Source organism: Macaca fascicularis, chromosome 7 (assembly GCF_037993035.2).
Source record: "Macaca fascicularis isolate 582-1 chromosome 7, T2T-MFA8v1.1".
In the NCBI taxonomy this organism is placed as follows: Eukaryota; Metazoa; Chordata; class Mammalia; order Primates; family Cercopithecidae; genus Macaca; species Macaca fascicularis.
In genome coordinates, this window is record NC_088381.1 from 79,255,501 (window position 1) to 79,271,137 (window position 15,637).

Here is a 15,637-nt window from a genome sequence, read left to right on the forward strand (position 1 = left end):
AAATGCCAGTTACTTTCTAAGTGTTTTAGATATAATCGCTCATTCAAAATAATTCTAAAAATTGAAATTTCTCCAAATACTTACAGAGGAAAAAAAAACAAAAACCTGTCACTCTTATACAAGCTCCTCTAGACAATAACAAAAGAAAAAAGAAAACACTTTCTTAAGCATTTTATGAGGCCAACATAACTCTCCTTCAAAACCAAGTCCTACAAAGAGTGGAAAACTACTTAACAAAATCCCTTATGAAGACAGATACAAAATTGTGAAAGCTATATGAAAGTCTTTCACTGAAAACATCAGTGAGGCTTCCAGATGCCTGACCAGACATCTTGTATTCTCTTCCACGAAGAAGAACCAAAAAAAATGAGTGGATAATCACAGTTCACATATATCATATAAGAAAGAACACTGGAATTCTACAGAGAGTGACAGGAAATACCTGAAGCAAGGAAGGGGAAGAGAGCAATACAGTCTGTTCAGGTAGGATAGGCTAGGAGCCAGGAAAGGCTCTCCAGATGAGAAAAGAGTAAGTGGGTGACTCCTAGTGATCAACATTTCCACTACAGACTCCCACATTCCAGCCATAGGAATTCCCCTTGACTATTGTGAGCCCCAAGACTGACATAGGGAGCTACCTGAAGACCATGTGATGACATTGCCCCAGAGAGGGAGCACACATGTTCCCACACACCCGCAAGTCCTAAGCAGCTACAGCAAGTTGTCGCTTTGATATCTCAGCCCTCACCAGACTGCATTCTGCCCCGGGCCCAACAGCCCCTGCATCTTCATATCCCTGGAACCTTAATGACATGCTCCACCTGCAGCCACAACTCCAGCTGCCCGCTACCTTTGGGGCTGAAGTGTGAGCCGTTGGCAGCTACCACACTGCTCCCAACTGTGAAGCTGCTGTGCATTTTTAATCACCCTAAGGACAACAGATCCACCAGGTGACAGCCACAGCAGTAGGCTGCCTCAACTGGGGCCAAAGGGCAAGTGAAATGTACACTTCCCAGTCACTTGCGTACCACTGCTGCCATTGAAACTGACTCTATTCTCCCCCGTACCAGGAGTGCAGTATGGCTGCTGCCACCCCAACATGAACATTCTGGGGCCTGGGGTCACACTACCCCTGCCTTCCATAGTCAGTATCTGCAAGCACTACTGAAGGATGTGAGGATGAGTCCACTGGGCCTGGCTCTGACCCCCACCCCTTAGTACCCAATCCTGGCATCCGGAGGCCTGGGGAGTACCCAGGCCAGTCCACAAATATTGGCACCTGAGCACTCCAACAAGGGCCCTGAAGTTGGAGCCACCCAACCTGCCACTACCATCACAATGGGAACCCCTCCAACACACACACACACGTGTCACCTGTGAGTCTGGGGACTGGCCTGCCCAGCCGGTCACAACCACTGCCACCACCACTGTGGAGCTCTCGGGACTCAGAGGTTAGTCCCACCACTACTACTGCTATCACCTACGCCATGCAAACTGCCCAAGTGCCCGAGGACACACTCACTACCAGTCCGTGACTGCCACTACCATCACCCAAACAAGCTGCCTAGAGGCCCAAGAATTGGCTTGCTTGGGTCTGCTAATACAGTGCCAGCATACACTGTCCTAGGGCCCAAGGACAGATATGCTTAGCATGCTGCTGCTACCACTGGTGCCCAAGGACAGGCCCATCTGGTGTCCCTGTCACAAGCAAAAGTTCACCACAGCCTTCCCTAATAACCACAACCTAGGCCACTGAGGAAAATCACAGACTTCAATGAAGCTATTTAGAGCCAAAGAAATCATGAAAGCTACACTACGGCATGCACCCAGAATCAAAGCCAAAGTACCATACCCAACAAACACCACACACACATCTTCAGGAAAAAGTCCTCCCCTAGGAAGGCAAGTTAAAAAGTGGAAAGAAGTGATTGTCATGACAGATGTTCAGATATCAATGCAAGGATATAAGAAACATGGGAAGAAAAAAAAAAAAAAAAAAAAAAAACCACCACAAAGATAGTACTTCCAAAGGGAAATAATTCTCTAGCAACAGATTAACTAAAAAAAGAAATCTATGAAATCCTGGATAAAGAATTCAAAATACCAATATTAAAGAAGCTCAGTAAGATAAAAGAGAATACAGAAAAACAATACAAATAAATCAGAAAAATAAGTTAGTATATGAATGAGAAATTTTCTAGAGATTTCAAAAAGCACAAAACAAATTGAACTGAATGATTTATTAAGTAAAATACAAAATACTTTCAATAGCTCAACAATAGACTAGCTCAAGAAGAAAGAATTTCAAAACTTGAAGACATGTCTTTTAAAATAACACAGGCAGACAAAAAAAAAAAAATTGAGCAAAGCCTACATGACATATGAGATACCTTATAGGGACCAAACTTTTTGGTGTTCCACAAGACAAAGAGAAAATTAAAAAGTTAGAAAACCTATTTAATGAAATAATAGCTGAAAACATCCTAAGTCTAGGAAGAGATTTAAACATCCAGATACAGAATGCTTAGAGATTCCCAAACACAATGCAAAAAAGTCTTCTCCTCAGCACATTATAATCAAATTGTAGTAAGTCAAAGATCAAGAGAGTATTCTTAAAAACAGCAAGAGTCCCAGCTACTCAGGAGGCTGAGGCAGGAGAATTGCTTGAACCTGGGAGGTGGAGGTTGCAGTGAGCTGAGATCGCGCCATTGCACTCCAGCCTGGGCAACAAGAGTGAAACTCCGTCTCAAAAAAACAAAACAAAACAAAACAAAACAAAACAAAACAAAACAAAAAACCAGCAAGAGAAAAGCATCAAGTCACTCATAAAGGAAACCTCATCAAACTAACATTGAGTTTTTTCCTCAGAAATTTAACAGTCCAGGAGAGAATGAGATGATCTATTCAAAGTGCTGGGGGGAAAATAAAAAACCCCTGCAAGCCAATGATACTATACCCAGTAAAGTTACCCTTCATAAATGAAGTGCTAATAATCTTTCCAAACTAAGCAAAAGGTGAGAGAAATCATCACCCTAGAATGGCCTGGCAAGAAATGCTGAAAGGAGTCCTCCCTGGGAAGAAAGAGATGCCATCTACAATCATGAAAACATATGAAAGTACAGAACTAAATGCTAGCACAAACACAAAAATAAAGAAGAGAAAGGACACAAATATTACCACTGCAGACAATAATAAACATTAAGGGAGAAAAAAAGGAACAAATGATATACCAAACAATCAGTAATAAATAAATAACAGGAATAAGCCCTCACATATCAGTAATATATTTGAATGTAAATAGATTAAACTTTACACTTAAAGGATATAAACTGGCAGAATGTATTTTTTAAAAGACGCTGCTATAAGAAATCTATCTCAACTGTTAAGACACATACAGACTGAAAGTAAAGGGATAGAAAAAGACATGCCATGCAAACCAAAAGGATTGCCTATACTTACATTATATAAAACAGACTTTAATACAAATGTATTAAAGGAGACAACGGTGATTATATAATGATCAAGGAATCAATTCAGCAAAAGAAAATAACAATTCTAAATAATTATATGTACACAACACCAGAGCACCAAGATATATAAAGTAAATATTATTAGATCTAAAGGGAGAGATACACTTCAATAGAAAAGTAGTTCAGGATTTTAATACCCCACTTACAGCACTAGACAGGAAACTAACAAAGAAACGGTGAATTTAAAATGCACATTTGAACAAATATACCTAACAGACATTTACAGGACATTTTACACAACAGCCACAGAATACACATTCTTCTCATCAGCACCTGGAACATTCTTTCAGAATAGATCATAGATTGGGACACACAATAAAAACAAATCTCACACATTTTTAAAACTCATAAGTATATCAAGTATCTTTTCAGACCACAACAAAATAAAACTAGAAATCAATAACAGGAAAAACTTAGGTAACTACAAATACATAATACTTTAAAAACATGCTCTTGAATGGCCACTTGGTTAAGGAAGAAATTAAGGAAAAAAATAGAAATAAAGGAAAATTGAAACACAACATACCGAAATCTATGGGATACAGCAAAAGCATTGCTAAGAAGAACGCTTATAGCAATAATCACCTACATAAAAACAAGAAGAAATATTCCAAATAAATGGTTTAATAATACCCATCAAAGAACTAGAAAAGTAATAACAAACTAAACCCAAAATTAATAGAAGGAAAAAAATTTGTAAAGATTAGAGCAGAAATAAATGAAATTGAGACCAAAAAATACAAAGGACTAGAAAACCATAAGTTCGGTTTTTGAAAAGATAAACAAAATTAACCACTAGCTAGACCGACCAAGAAAAAAAGACCCAAATAAATCAAATCAGAAATGAAAATGGAGACATTATAACTGATACCACAGAAATAAAAATCATCAGAGACTATTATGAACAACTATACATTAACAATCTAAAAAGCCTAGAGAACATTTAAAAATTTCGGGACACATGACGTTCCAAGATTCAATCCAGAAGAAATAGACAACCCAAATAAACCAAAAGGATTAATGAGATTGACTCAGTAATACAAAATTTCCCAACAAATTCCAGGTCTGCCTTACCTCACTGCCAAATTCTACCAAATTTTCAAAGAAGAGCTAATACTAATCCTCCTGAAGCTATTCCAAAAAAAATTGAAGAGGAGCATATTCTCCCCAACTCATTCTATGAGGCCAGTATTAACCTGGTACAAAACTGCAGACCAATATCTATGAAGAACATAGATGCAAAAATCTTCAACAAAATACTACCAAACCAAACCTAACAGCACAGCAGAAAGATAATACACCATGATCAAGCAGAATTTATCTGAGGGAAGCATGAATGGTTCAACATCAGCGAATCAATACATGTGATACATCAACAGATTGAAGGACAGAAACCATATTATTATCTCATTAGATGCAGAAAAAGCATTTGATAACATACAACATTCCTTGTTGAATGTTGAGATTTTGCAACATTTGATAAAAACTCTCAATTAATTAGGCATTTAAGGATCATGTCTGAACATAAGAAAGGCCATATATGATACACCCACTGCTAATGTTATAATGAATGGGAAAAAGTTGAAAACCTTCTCCATAAGAACTGGAACAAGACAAGGATACCACTTTCAGCACTTCTATTTAACATAATTCTGGAAATTCTTGCCAGAGAAATCTGGCAAGAGAAACAAAAATCATCCAAATTGGAAAAGAAAAGTCAAATTATCCCTCTTTGCTGATGATTTGATTTTATATCAAGGAAGCCTTAAAGACTCTACCAAAAAACGCTTAGATATGATAAATAAATTCAGTAAACTTGCAGGATGCAAAATCAACATACAAAAATTAGTAGCATTTCTACGAACCAAGAATGAACTGCCTGCTAAAGAAATTAAGAAGGCAATCCCATTTGCAATAGCTACCCCCAAAAAATCTAGAATAAATGTAATCCAAGAGTTGAAAGACTTCTATAAGGAAAACTCTAAAACACTGATAAAAGAAATTGAAGCGTACACAAACAAATAGAAAGACACCCTATGCTCAACAAATTCAAAAAGTTAATATCATTAAAATGACCATTCTGCCCAAAGCAAACTACAGATTGAATGCAACCCCTATCAAAGTACTAATGTCATTTTTTACAGAGATAGAAAAAACAACCCTAGTATTTATATGGAACCACAAATAATAAAAACAATCCTGAGCAAAAAGAACAAAGATGAAAGCATGACTCTACCTGAACTTCAAAACGTATTACGAGACTAAAGTAACTATAACAGCATGGTGTTACTATCATAACAGACAGATAGACCAACGTAGCAGAATAGAGAACCCAGAAGTAAATTCAGGCATTCACAGCCAACTGATTTTTTTTTTTAAAGGCACCAAGAACATACATTAGGGAGTGGACAACTTTTCCAATAAATGGTTCTGGGAAAATTGGATATCTATATGTAAAATAATAAAACTAGACCCCTATCTCTCAACATATATACAAAAATCAATATGAATGAAAGACTTAAGTGTAAGACCTGAAACTGTAAAACTGCTAGAAGAAAATGTAGTAAAAACACTTTAGGACATTGGTTAAGGCAAATATTTTGTGACTAAAGCCTCAAAAGCACAGGCAACAAAAACAAAATAGACAAATGAGATTACATTAAACCAAAAAACTTTTTTACAACAAAGAAAACAATAACAGACTGAAGAGACAATGTGTTGAATGAGAGAAAATATTTGCAACTTCAGCCAGGTGCCATGGCTCACACCTATAATCAAAGCACTTTGTGAGGCTGAGGTGGGAGGATCGCTTGAGCCCAGGAGTTCGAGACCAGCCTGGGCAACATAAAGACATCTCCTATCTATGAAAAATACAAAAGTTAGCCAGGTGTGGTGGTGCACACCTGTAATCCTGGCTACTTGGGAGGCTGAGGCAGGAGGATCACTTGAGCTTGGGAGGCCTGGGTTGCAATGAACTGAGATCATGCCACTGCACTTCAGCCTGGGAGATGAAGCAAGATCCTGTCTCAAAACAACAACAACAAAACAAAACAAACAAGTATTTGCAATTTCTTCATCCAACAGGGGACTAATATCCAGAATATACAAGAATCTCAAACAATTCAACAGCAAACAAACAAACAAACAAAATATCTCATTACAAAGTAGGCAAAGGAAATGAACAGACATTTCTCAAAGGAAGATATACAAGTGATATTTTCATTTACCAACAGGTATATGAAAAATGCTCAACAGCACTAATTATGAGGGAAATTCAAATAAAACTATAAGGAGACATCATTGTACTCTACTTAGATTGGCTTTTATGTAAAAGACAAAAAATTGTAACAGATGCTGGTAAGGATGCAGAGTAAAGGAAGCCCATACACTGTTAGTGGGAATGTAAATTAGTACAGTCACTATGGAAAACAGTATGGAGATTTAACAGAAAACTAAAAATAAAGCTACCATATGATCCAGTAATCCCTCTATTGGGTATTTATCCAAAGGAAAAGAAATCAATATATCAAAAGAGATACCTGCAATTTAATGTTTATTGCAGCACCATTCACAATAGCGAAGATATGGAATCAACCTAAGTGTTCATCAACAGATAAATTGATAAGGAAGATGTGGTATATATGCACAATGGAATATTACTCAGCCATATAAAAGAATAAGATCATGTCATCAGCAGCAACATAGATGGAACTAGAGGTCATTATGTTAAGTGAAATAAGTCAAGCACAAAAAGACATATATCCTATGTTCTCACTCATATGTGGGAGCTAAAAAAAGGTTATCTCATCGAGCTAGAGAATAAATGATAGGTACCAGAGGCTGGAATGGGTCTGTGGGAGAGGGAATGGAAATCAAGAGATGTTGCTTAATGGGTACAAACATACAGTTACACAGATTAAATAAGTTATAATGTTTGATAGCTGAGTAGGACGACTATAATCAACAATGTATTGTACATTTCAAAATAGCTAGAAGACTTGAGTTGTTCAATGATAAATATTTGAGGTGCCAGACACACCAAACAGCCTGACTTAATCTTTTTTTCAGTCTATCATGTAACAAAATATCACATGGATCCCATGTAAAAAATTTTTTGTATCAATAAAAAATAGTGTTCTGTTTACCTTAGTTGGATAACTTTTGTAATTAATGAAAGAAGATAAATAAGTGAAGGGATTCATGAATTAGAAAATTCAGTATATGAAAATGTGAATAGTTTTATGTAATCCCAATATAAATTATAAGGTTTCTTTGTAGAAATTGATTCACTGATTCTAAAATTATGTGGAAATGTAAAAGTCTAAGAATAGCCAAAGCAATATTGCAAAGGATTAACATTAAGATATTAAGATGTATTATAAAGCTATTATAACTAAGACAATGTGGTATTGACACAAGGATAGACAGATCATAGAAGGTAGAAAAGACCAGAAGCAGACCCACACATATTTGGCAAACTATAACCTTAATTCATATCAAAGGTAACATATTTGCAGTGCAAGGGAAAAGACCTTTTTGGAAAACTGTGCTGTATTCCTCACCAGAATAGATACCTACTCCAGGTATAAGTTTGCATATCCTGCACACTGTGCTTCTTCCAAGACTACCATCGTGGACTAACAGAATGCCTTATCCATGACCATGATGTTCCACACAGCATTGCCTCTGACGAAGGCACTCACTTTAAAGCTTAAGAAGTGCGGCAGTGGGCTCGTGCTCCTAGAATTCACTGGTTTTACCATGTTCCCCATCATCCTGAAGCAGCTGGATTGACAGAATGGTGGAATGGCCATTTGAAGTCACAATTAGCTAACTACACAATTAGCCAACTAGCTGACAACACTTTGCAGGGCCGGGGCAAAGTTCTCCAGAAGGCCGTGTATGCCCTGAATCAGCATCCAACATATGGTACTGTTTCTCCCATAGCAAGGATTCACAGGTCCAGGAATCAAGGGCTGGAAGTGAAAGTGGCACCACTCACCATCACCCCTAGTGACCCACTGGCAAAATTCTTGCTTCCTGTTACCCCGACATTGTGTTCTGCTGGCCTAGAGGTCTTAGTTCTAGAGGGAGGAATGCTGCTACTAGGAGACATAATGATTCCATTAAACTGGAAGTTAACATTGTTACCTGGACACTTTGGGCTCCCCCACCTCTAAGTCTACAGGCTAAGAATGGAGTTACAGCGTTGGCTGGGGTGACTGACCTGGACTATCAAGATGAAATCAGTCTACTACTCCACAATGAAAGTAAGGAAGAGTGTGTGTGGAATAAAGGAGATCCCTTCGGCTGTCTCTTAGTATTATCATGCCCTGTGATTAAGGTTAATGGGAAACTACAACAACCCAGTCCAGGAAGGACTATAAATAGCCCAGACCCTTCAGGAATAAAGGTTTGGGTCACTCCACCAGGTAAAAAACACCATGACCCACCAAGGTGCTTGTTGAAGGCAAAGGGAATACAGAATGAGTAGTAGAAGAAGGTAGTCATCAATACCAGCTATGACCACTTGACCAGTTGCAGAAAAGAGAACTCTGTCATTAGTATTTAGATTTCCTCCTTATTTTGTTAAGAACTTGTTTGTGCATGTATACATTTGTACTAAGAAAACATCTTCGTTTTATTTCATTTCTTTTTCCTTTATCATGTTACACAAGATTTATTGACTTCATATCAGCATTTAAGTGTTAGCTTTATGTAATAGCATTTAGGTTAAGGATTAGTGCGCTTCCAGTTGTATAAAGGATAGCTGTATTATGTTAGGTGTAATTATAACTTTATTATTGTCTTTTATTGAAGATAATGGATGATTTCAGGAGATATGTATGGGTTCAAGTTGACAAGGGGTGGGCTTGTGATGGTTGAGTGTCAACTTGATTGGACTGAAGAATGCAAAGTATTGTTCCTGGGTGTGTCTGTGAGGGTGTTGCCAGAGGAGATTAACATTTGAGTCAGTGGGCTGGGAGAGGCAGACCCACCCTCAATCAGGGTGGGACCTATCTAATCAACTGGCAGTATTTATACATGAAAACAATGATCCAATTACCGCTTTTACATTTTAAACCTATTTCCAAAAATCATACAAACATTTAGATTTTGTCGAAGGGTTGAGAGCCATTTTAAACAACAAACCCAATGCAGAAAGTTCTTACATAATGTTTTTGCATTTGAGTATTCGATCCTCATTTTCACACAAGTCATTCACCATTTTTTAAAGATTCTTATTATCAGGAGTAGTAAAATGACTTCCTGTAACTGATTGCCTACTGAAGCATTAAAAGATTGTTTTACAAAAATAATAACAATAATCATAATAACATTGCTTTACAAGAGCAAACTGGCTCATAAAATCTCAGAACCTGATGGTCCAGAAAGTTTTATTGTTTTTACAGGTTATACTGATGTTCACTAGTGTGACCCCGAAACTACATCTCTCAGAGGAATAAGTTTTTTTTCCTTTTCATACATTAAAGCTTGTAGAGCAAAAAGGTCATAGGATATTTGAGTATCTGAGGAAGGCCATGTATTTTTTTTCTCCCATAGGAAAACAGAGAGGAGGAGATACAGACACACACACACACACACACACACACACACACACACACACATTCTTACATATATATTCATATGTTTCTGTATAACTTCAGATATTTCTAAAAATCAATTCATAGACTCCAATTAAAAACCCAATAACCTGCATTTTCAGGAGAGATAGTTAGTTTTCCTCTTGCTGCATTGGAATTCTCCATGTGAAGAATGTATTTTGCTAGGAACCCAATGTCAGTAGCCTTCTCAATGCCAGAATTCAATTAATCCGTCAGTCAGTTCAGCTTTTCTCTGGGAAGGTTTTATTATAATATTCTTTATGGCTGAGAAATTCTCAGATTTCAGTTTTTCATTCCTTTAATTTATTATGATAATACATACAAGTTTCTCTTCTTACCTATTCTCATTATTAGGACAAAATAACTGGTTGGAAAGGTAAAAGCAAATGAATCATTTGTTTAGCTGCATAATAAGTAGCTGGCATAACTGACTTAGCATGCATCCACCAGATAACTTACGATTTAAATAGTTTTAAATCCTTGACATGTTTATGTTTGGTTGGTTGTTTGAGATAGGGTCTTGCTTTATCCCTGAGGCTGTAGTGCACTGGCATGATCATGACTCACTACAGCCTCAAACTCCTGGGCTCAAGTGATTCTCTCACCTCAGCTTTCCAAACAGTTGGGACTACAAGTGCATGCAACCACACCTGGCTTTTTTTTCTCTTTTTTTGTAATCTTTTTTTGTAAAGATAAGTTCTTGTTATGTTGCCCAGGCTGGTCTCAAATTCCTGGCCTCAAAGAATCCTCCCACCTCAGCCTCCCAAAACACTGGTGGTTCTTTTTGTTTTTCACCCCCAAAAGGCCTGCACAAGCGGGAGAAGTAGTTCAGTAAAGAAAAGTTAACAGAGATAAATGGAACATTCTAGGCTCAGTTAAAGCAGAAAGCAGAGGCATGGATAATCTGCATTTAATGTGTACTTCATGTTGGGCTCGGCTCAGGAAGAAATCGGAGGTACCGGACTAGGATCCGGTATAAGTGGAAGACAGAGTTAGACAGCAATGGCCGGGCAAAGGTTCTCTGGTCATGCAAAGAGTCGTAAGTTTAAGCTTCCTAATTTATAGCAGTATATTTGCTTATAATACTTGGGGCCCTGTTACAAACATGCCAGTTGCCACCATTTATTGTGACCATTTATATTTAAGGCACTTTTAAATCACAGTTTCAGTCAATTAAAAATATTTTGCATAATTAACATGGTCTATCTGGGTTTAAGGTTTTGATCTGTGCTCTAATTCTTGATTGTACATGAACCACTTCAAAAGAGTCATGATTGCAGGGGTTGCCAGAATACTCTCAGGTTTGAGCAATTTTTGAATGACTGATTTTTGAATGAGGAGGTTTTCTGACAGTCTTTTCCCTTGTTTCTTATAAACAGTTATTTGTTCACACTGTCCATTTGTATCTAGCATTTAAACTGGCTGCTCCTGTGAAAGATTTCCCAAATAGTGTCTCATTCATTTTAATAATTAATGCCCTTTCCTCCTAACCCTTATTTTTCGTCTAGATTTAGGTTATTCATAGTTTGGTGGGAATATGCATGAATGCAATTCTATGTGTCTTAAAACTTCCCATTAAGTGATAAACTTTAGTAACTTCATACTTCTCTCCCAATGCCCTGGTAAGCTATAAAATTGCAACCTTAGTTGATCTGTTTCACCCACTTTCTTTTTCAACTTCTATTTTCTACTTCAGAGGCAACGAAACTTTTACATGTTTTATAAGATGCATTTGAAAAGACAGCAAAACTCAGAGTTCTGGTTGATCTCAACTTTAGACACTGTGGAAATGAAGACCAGTTCTTTCGTCAACAGCCTTTCCTTAGCGTTTGTTACTTGCTTGGAGTTTGGTGAGTACAATGACTTGGAACCAGAAAAAATAGAGTTTAGAGTTTAAACTTTGATACTATGGTACTAACTTACTGCCTCTGGGTGACCCACTTACCATCCTGGAGTCCCATTTTCTTCATTTCTAGGGTGGAAATAATAGCACCTAAATTATGGGGGTTTTGAATAAAGATTACAAATATTCAGCACTGTGTCGTGCACATTCTGCTCCCTTTTATTGATTTATAGTACATATATATATATATATGTATGTATCTGTGTGTATAACATATTCTTTTAACTATATAGATATATAATTATATATACTGTCTTCAATTATAGATATACACAGAGAAAAATATACATGTCATAATTGTGCACCCTAATAAATTTTCATAGATTGAATGTTCTCATGAAACTAGCACCTAGATCAAGAAACTTAATTTTACCAGCACCCCAGAAGTCACTCCTGTACTCCTTGCAAGTTACTACCTGCTATGATCTGACTGTTTGTGTCCCCCAAATTCATATGCTGAAATTCTAACCCCCAAGGTGATGGTACTAGGAGGTGGAGTCTTTGAGAAGTAATTAGGTTATGGGAGTGGAATCCTTACGAATGGAAATAGATCCTTTATGAAAGAGGTCTGAGAGAGGCCCCTTAAATTCTTCCCCAACATGAGGTTAGAATGAGAAGGCAGCTTTCTAAGAGGAAGAAAGCCCTTACCAGATAACTAATATGCCGGTGCCTTGATCTTAGACTCCCCAGCCTCCAAAACTGTGAGAAATAACTTTGTTATTTGTAAGCCACCCAGTCTATTTTATTTTTTCTAGCTCCCTAAATGGACTAAGATACTAACCCTCAAAGGTAATATCAGTTTCTTAAACTTGGCATTGTTGACATCTTGGGCCAGGCAATTCTTTGTTGTGGAGTAATGGGACAACAAGGTTGTAGAGATGTTCAGCAGCATCCCTGGTCTCTACCGACTAGAGGCCAGTAGTACCCTCTCCACCAAGTCATGACAATAAATAAAGTTTCTAGATATTGCTGAATATTCCCAGGGGTTAATGCGGTAGTAGGCAAAGTTGTCCCCAGTGGAGAATACTAGTATATACTCTTTTTTATGCAACTAGAACCTAAAAGACAAAGGGTGCCCCCTATGTGACTATCACTTAGTCTTGTCCATTTCCTCTCCTCTGTGGTGACTTACCAGCAGTAGCTGCTGTTGAGAGAAACTTCTGAGTACAATCTACTATCGAGTGGGTTCATTGCCCAGTAGTCCTGAAATCCAGGTCATCCCTGGACCTAGAGATGCAAATATATTGCTTCTCATGCCATTTATCCGTAGCTTTTATTATCCCTTACTAGTGGAAGTACAAATTGGTTCACACACTGTCAAAAACTATTGGCAGTACATCTCCAGTTTGTTTTGAATAATTATTTCTGTCTAGCCTTTACTGAAAAAATATTTGAAGTAACTTGCAGCCTGCATGATATGGTTTGGCTCTGTGTCCCCACCCAAATCTCATATTGAATTGTACTCCCATAATTCCCACATGTTGTGGGAAGGACCTGGTGGGAGATAATTGAATCATGGGAGCAGTTCTCCCATACTGTTCTCATGGTAGTGAATAAGTCTCATGAGATCTGATGGTTTTATCAGTGGTTTCCAGTTTTGCATCTTCCTCATTCTCTTTGCCTGCTGCCATCCATGTAAGACATGACATGTAAGACATAACTTGCTCCTCTTTGCCTTCTACCGTGATTTTGAGGTTTCCCCATCCATGTGGAACTGTAAGTCCGATTAAGCCTTTCTTCATAAATTGCCCAGTCTCAGGTATGTCTTTATCAGCAGTGTGAAAATGGACTTATAAGTCAATTGGTACCAGCAGAGTGGGGCACTCCTGAAAAGATACCTGGAAATGTGGAAACAACTTTGGAACTGGGTAACAGGCAGAGGCTGGAACAGTTTGAAGGGCTTAGAAGAAGACAGAAAAATGTGGGAAAGTTTGGAACTTCCTGGAGACTTGTTGAATGGCTTTGACCAAAAGCATGATAGCAATATGGACAATAAAGTACAAGCTGAGGAGGTCTCAGATGGAAATGAGGAACTTGTTAGGAACTGGAGCAAAGGTGACTCTTGCTACATTTTAGTAAAGAGACTGGCAGCATTTTACCCCTGTCATAGGGATTTGTGGAACTTTGAACTTGAGAGGGATTATTTAGAGTATTTGGCCAAAGAAATTTCTAAGCAGCAAAGCATAAGAGGTAACTTGCATGCTGTTAAACGTATTCAGTTTTATAAGGGAAGCAGAGCATAGAAAATTTGCAGTCTGACAATGTGGTGGAAAAGAAAAAACTCATATTCTGAGGAGAAATTCAAGTGGGCTGCAGAAATTTGCATAAGTAACAGAGCCAAATGTTAACCCCAAAGACAATGGGGAAAAATCTCTCCAGGGCATGTCAGAGGTCTTCACAGCAGTCCCTCCCATCACAGGCCTGGAGGTCTAGGAGAAAATGGTTTCCTGGGCAGGTCCCAGAGTCATTGTGCTATGTGCAGTCTAGCAACTTGGTGCCCTGCATCCTAGTCACTCCAGCCATGACTAAAAGGGGCAAAGGTACAGCTTGGGCTGTTGCTTCAGAGGGTGGAAGTGCCAAGCCTTGCCAGCATCCACATGGTGTTGAGCATGTGGGTGCACAGAAGCCAAGAATTGAGGTGTGGGAACCACCTCCTAGACTTCAGAAGATATGTAGAAACAACCGGATGTCCAGGCAGAAGTTTGCTGCAGGGGCAGAGCCCTCATCTAGAACCTCTGCTAGGGCAGTGCGGAAGGGAAATGTGGGGTCAGAGCCCTCCCACAGAGTCCCTACTGGGGCACCACCTAGTGTAGTTGTGAGAAGAGGGCCATCATCCTCCAGATTCCAGAATGGTATATCCACCAACAGCTTGCACTGTGTGCCTGGAAAAACCACAGACACTCAATGCCAGCCTGTGAAAGCAGCCAGGAGGTGGGTTGTACCCTGCAAAGTCACAAGGGTGGAGTTGCCCAAGACCATGGGAACCCACCTCTCGCATCAGCGCGTGACCCAGATATGAGACATGGAGTCAAAGGAGATCATTTTGGAGCTTTAAGATTTGACTGCCCCACTGGATTTTGGACTTGCATAGGACCTGTAGCCCCTTTGTTTTGGCCAAGTCTCCCCTTTGGAATGGCTGTATTTATCCAAGGTCAGTCCCTTATTGTATCTACGAAGTAACTAACTTTCTTTTGATTTTACAGGCTCATAGGCAGAAGGGGCTTGCCTTGTCTCAAATGAGACTGGACTGTGGACTCTTGAGTTAATGCTGATATGGGTTAAGACTTTGGGGACTGATGAGAAGGCATAATTGGTTTTGAAAGGTGAGAACATGAGATTTGGCAGGGGTCAGGCCCGGAATTATATGGTTTGATTCTGTGTACCCACCCAAATCTCTTCTTAAATTGTACTCCCATAATTCTGTGTGGTGGGAGAGACCCGGTGGGAGATATTTGAATCATAGGAGCAGTTCCCCCATACTGTTCTCATAATAGTTAAGTCTCATGAGATATGACAGTTTTATCAGGGGTTTCCACTTTTGCATCTTCCTCATTCTCTCTTTGCCTGCTGCCATCCAT